Source organism: Mustela lutreola, chromosome 3 (genome assembly GCF_030435805.1).
Source record: "Mustela lutreola isolate mMusLut2 chromosome 3, mMusLut2.pri, whole genome shotgun sequence".
Taxonomy (NCBI): domain Eukaryota; kingdom Metazoa; phylum Chordata; class Mammalia; order Carnivora; family Mustelidae; genus Mustela; species Mustela lutreola.
The window spans coordinates 31,285,606-31,291,793 of NC_081292.1; positions in this window are offsets into that span (position 1 = coordinate 31,285,606).

Sequence of the window (6,188 nt, forward strand, 5' to 3'; positions counted from 1 at the left end):
GGACCGTTTTCTTACACACACAAAAATAGGCTCAATAATGGATGAAAGACCTCAATGTGAAACAGGAATCCATCCAAATCCTCAAGGAGAACACAGGCAGCAACCTCTTCGACCTCAGCCACAGCAACTACTTCTTAGTCACATCACCAAAGGCAAGGGAAGCAAGAGCAAAAATGAACTATTGGGACTTCATCAAGATCAAAAGCTTTTGCACAGAAAAAGGAAATAGTCAACAAAACCAAAAGACAACTGACAGAATGGGAGAAGATATTTGCAAATGACATATCAGATAAAGGGCTAATATCCAAAATCTATAAAGAACTTATCAGACTCAACACCCAAAGAACAAATAATCCAATCAAGAAATGGGCAGAGGACATGAGCAGACATTTCTGCAAAGAAGACATCCAGATGGCCAACAGACACATGAAAAAATGCTCAACATCACTCGGCATACACTCAGGGAAATACAATCAAAACCACAATAAGATACCACTTCACACCAGTCAGAATGGCTAAAATTATCAAGTAGGAAATGACAGATGTTGAAGAGGAAGCAGAGAAAGGGGAACCCTCCTACACTGTTGGTGGGAATGCAATTGGTACAGCCACTCTGGGAAACAGCATGGAGGTTCCTCAAAAAGTTGAAAATAGAGCTACCCTATGACCCAGTAATAGCACTACTGGGTATTGACCCTAAAGATACAAATGTAGTGATCTGAAGGGGCATGTGCAGCCAAATGTTTATAGCAGCAATATCCACAATAGCCAAACTATGGAAAGAATCCAGATGTCCATCAACAGATGAATGAATAAAGAAGATGTAGTATACACACACACACACACACACACACACACACACACACACACAATGAGATACTATGCAGCCATCAAAAGAAATGAAATCTTTCCATTTGTAATGATCTCCCTGATATGAGGAATTTGAGAGGCAGTATGGGGTGTTTGAGAGGTAGGGAAGAACAAAATGAAACAAGATGATATTGGGAGGTAGACAAACCAAAAGAGACTCTTTTTTTTTTTTTTTTTTAGATTTTATTTATTTATTTGACAGACAGAGATCACAAGTAGGCAGAGAGGCAGACAGAGAGAGAGAGGGGGAAGCAGACACCCTGCCAAGCAGAGAGCCCGATGTGGGGCTGGATCCCAGGACCCTGAGATCACGACCTGAGCCGAAGGCAGCAGCCTAACCCACTGAGCCACCCAGGCGCCCCCAAAAGAGACTCTTAATATCACAAAAAAACTGAGAGTTGCTGGGGGGAAGGGCAGTATGGAGAGGGTGGTTGGGTTATGGACATTGGGGAGTATATGTATTATGGTGAGTGCTGCGAAATGTGTAAGCCTGATGATTCACAGACCTGTACCCCTGGGGCAAATAATACATTATATGTTAATAAAAATAATTAATTTAAAAAAAAACAGAGAAGAAGGAAGGGGATTCTAGAAGAGACAAATTAGGAGAGGTTGGCAAGAATTGAAGAAATATACCTGTCAATTTGGCATAAACTTATCAGGAATTTTAAGATCTTATGGTTCACCATGAGAGGCCCATCATATTTTTTTAATAGTTCTTTATTTTTTTTGTCAACACAAATTTGTTATGAGGCAATATCACACTGAGATCTGCCTTTAGGCAATAAATCATTGTCATCAATCATTTAGAAGAACTCCTTTGTCCTCTCACTGCCTCAATTCTTTGAGAGACACAGAAGTTAAAATCTTAACTCTGAATAGAGGGTCTTGGTAAGGGCAAGAGATTGAATGAGAGAGAGTTATTTATTGCCTGTTTACCAATATCAACCAACTAACATCATGAGAGTACACTGCTTAAAAAATATATACTGTTGGTTTAAAACCATTATTTTACATGATGTTGAATCCGTCTAGAATATAGTAAGCTGAGCAAATGACTACCTGAAATCTCACTTCTATACTTTGATTTTTACCTTTATCTTTGTAGGAACTAAAGTTCTCCCTCAGTACCTTATGAAGAGACAAACTTAAAGCTCAATGTCTTTCTAGAAAGAAGTGATAGTTTCCTAAATTTGAGGTTACTTTCCATATGGAAATAAAGAAAATTTTCATTGTACTATAGAAAATAGTTTTTCTGTACAGATAAACCTGAGAAATGAATTTTAATCATATCCCATTTTTGTCCAAGAACAGTACATCATGAATTTGATATAATTGCTCTTTTCTACTGAAGGACATGGCATTGAACCTGATAAGAAACCAAGATCTGTGAGGCTAACAAAGCTCACATGACAAAATTGTATGACCTTGCATACAGAAAAAAAAAATTAGATGGGGAAATGTGAAAGATAAAATCTAGGATGTAATGAATTCTAATAATTTACCTAACACAAGTTCTCAAAACTCCTTCACCTTTAAATCCTTCATTTCATGACATGCAATGGGAAAGAAATACAACACAAACATGTATTAAGATTAGTACAAATGGGATGAACTCAGAGTTGATGCATTTTTGTTGAGAAACCACCGAGTTAAAACATGCACAAACTAATTTCATCTTACTGATGGCTTTGCCTTGTTGCTTCAGTTTTCAGAACTGTTATCATTTTAATCAAAGCTACCCCCCATCCTCGTGATAATTTTCATTCATCTTTTCTGGACAAAAAATAGCTCCCTTTCTACCACAACATACACCTCAAAAATAATGAGTTGGGGCAGTGATTTTTAAACAAGCTCCACACTGAAATCATCCAGGGCTTTAAAAAATTACCCATGTTTGAGTTCTGTCCAGAAATTGCTATTCCATTGTTCTGGGTAAGTAGGTGCCTAAGTATTAGCTCTTTTAAAACAATAGTTCTCAGGCTTCATTTCATATTGGAATGACCCAGTGCTCCTGAACCTTTAATTCCAAGACCAACCCCAAAACAACTGGCTAGACCTTCTGCAGGTAACACCCACTAATAGTAGTGGTTTTATTAGAAGCTCATAGCACTACTTAGCGGCACATTAAAAACCTGAGGTAGAACCTTTTCTGCAAAAGTAATGAAAGATCCCAAAATCCTCTTCAGCAGACAATCCTATTTTTAGGTCAGTTCCCTGGCCTTATTTGATGCCATGTTCTGCAAGTATGTCACCATGAAGCTGTACTGTGGTCAGATATACAGAATACAGTGGGGCTGTCCTCTCTGAGGGACTGGACATATTTCAAACCCATAAAAATTTTAAAACTTTAACACAAGTTAAAAAAAAATAAAATAATCCAAGAGATAAATTAGAGGAATACAGTTGAATGATAGCAACCCCCCCCCAAAAAATGCTAAATTAGAGGACTTACATTCACATGACAGCGCCAGATAATTTCTCTTAGCCTCTATTTTCTCATCTTTATAGCTCTCTGCACAGCTATTGGAGAATTCCACATAAAATTGATAAGCTCTATGACCTTGTTACTTGAAATGCAGTCCTAGAATAAGCAGCATCAGCACCATGTGGGGACTTGTTAAAAATGAAGAACCTTAGGCCATCCCTGAAATATACTGAAACAAATTCTGTATTTAACAATATTCTCCAAGTGATATGTATGCACATTCAAGTTTTAGAACTCTTCCTTGCACATCAGCATTGTTATTACTGAAGTCATCATTGTGGGCTAAAAGATACAGATGCATATATACAAACAAAATAAATTTACACTGAACTTTCCCATTGCACAGATTTTTCTGAAGCAGTGAGCATCTGTGAAGTGTCTGCAACCTGATAGAATTCAGTTACTTGGCTAGTCAGTTTATTGGGAGGAATGTCTATTCTGAATCCACTTTGAAATTCTCACACATGTGACATCTTGATGGAAAGGCTAACTCACATATAATAGTCTTATATTCAACTGTCCAAGAAAAACTTATCCCCACTTCCCAAATATAGAGAAAATGTAGTATACAGATACATATATAAGATGGAATATTATTCAGGCTTTAATTAGAAAGAAGGAAATCCTGCCATTTGTGATAACATGTATGGATGAATTTGGAGGACATTATGCTAAGTGACATAAACCAGACACAGACAAACACTGCATAATCTCACTTGTATGTCCAATCTACAAGAGTCACACTCATAAAAGCAGAAAGCAGAATGTGGTTTCCAGTGGCTGAGAGGAAGGGGGAATGGGGAGATGTTGATAAAATGGTACAAAGTTTTAGTTACGCAAGATAAAGAAGTTCTGGAGATCTAGCCCACAGCATGGTGATGTTAGTTAATAATACTGAATTCTATGTTTCACATTTACCAAGAGGGTAGATCTTGAATATTATCATAAAGGAAGAAAGGAAGGAAAGATGGAAGAAAATTAACTATGTGAGGTGATAGATATATGTTAATTAGTTTGGTTGTGGTGATCATGGCCCAATGTATACGTATATCAAGACATCAAGCTGTAAACCTTAAATATATATAATTTGTATTCGTCAACCTTGTACCAACAAAGATGAAAATAATAATTTTTTAAAAAAGAACTAGTCCTTTCTAAGGTTAAAGAGACCAGGAAAGAGACCACGAAATGGAACGGAACTCTATCAACTTAAAAAACAGGATCATTGGGTCTCCTGGGTGGCTCAGTCAGTTGAAACCAAATTCTTGGTTTCAGCTGAGGTCTGATCTCAGGACCCTGAGATAGAGCCCCGCATGGGCTCTGTGCTAAGTGGGGCATCTGCTGGAGATTCTCTCCCCCGGCCCCCTCCCCACTCATGCATGCTCTCTCTCTTCTCTCAAATGAATAAATGGTTCTTAAAAACAAAAACAAAACAAAACAAACAAACAACAATAACAACAACAAAAAAAAAACACCCAGGAACTTGTTCTTGAACAAGAACAGATTTGTGATTCTGAAACTCCACAGGACAAAAGTTGGAATTTTTAATCCTTTACTATATCATTATTTCTTTTTCACACAGGAGCCTTTTCTAAGATGTGTTTTCTACCAAATTACATGAACCTCAGTGACTATGCTATATTTTGGTAGGCAGATTATCTCTTCAAAGTAGAAGAGAAGTGTCTTCAAATTGAGGTTTGATAGAAAGGTGAAATTTGATACATATGTTATAGGACCATCCATTGTTTCACTGAATAGGAGGAAAACGAGAGAAAAACATATGCAACTCTCCATTTTCACATAGAAAAAGATACCAAAGCAAAGTATCAGGGGATTAAAAAAAAAGTTTGTTTTATTTTTTTGTTTTTTTGTTTTGTTTTGTTTTTTTACTGAAATAGCTATATGGAATCGTCCTATGGCCATTCTCACAAGCTGTGACATGAAAAGAGGACATGACAGGAAAAAAAAGTTAAAACAAAACAAACAAAAAAAAAACATATAGTAAGCTAGTAGTATATTAGTGCAAACTAAGTATTCTCTGAACATTCTCAATGCATACTTTACGCATGAACATTTTGTCTTTCCCCAAATAAAATGATAAACACTCTTGTTAAAGCCTTGTCTAATCACAAATCTGGATGGGAATTTACAATCTGCTCTGCTTGTAGACAAGCTTGACTCAATCTGACCAGCCCATGAAAAAAAGAGAAATCCAATTAGACACAGATGGAGGAAAACAAACTCCTCAGCAGGTTTTTTATTCAAATGCAGCCAACTTCACTTTGTATAAATATTTGAAGTATAGAAGCGAAATAGAAAAACACAGGTAAAGATTGAGGAATAAGCTTTTTTTCTAGGGCTTTTGGATTTAGATCTCTAGAATTTTAAACATTTTAACCCCTTCACATCAGTAACTAGTAAGAGCATCTTTGTGGGCGACTACTTAAATGTTTTGCTTCTAGGCTTACACGTGATATATTTTCCACTTGTTCAGTACAGCCTTCTATTTTTATTATTTTACTAGGTCTAGTTTGTAAGTTACTGTTCAAATTTATTATGTACTTAAATGATTTTTTTTGACTGCTGTTTATGCTACATACTGAAAGAGGTAAGACACATTCTCCCTAGATGATGGTGGATTTTTCCATTTCTCTTTGTATTTAAATTTTTGTTTTATGTATTTTGAAGCTATGGTTTCAGTTCAGAATTGTTATTTCACACAAGTGAATCAAACCTTATTTTACTGTGGAACGAATTCATAAAATAAGTTATCTTTTTTGAAGTCACCTATAAAGTCTTTTTTTTTTTTTTTAACCTTAAAGTCTATTCT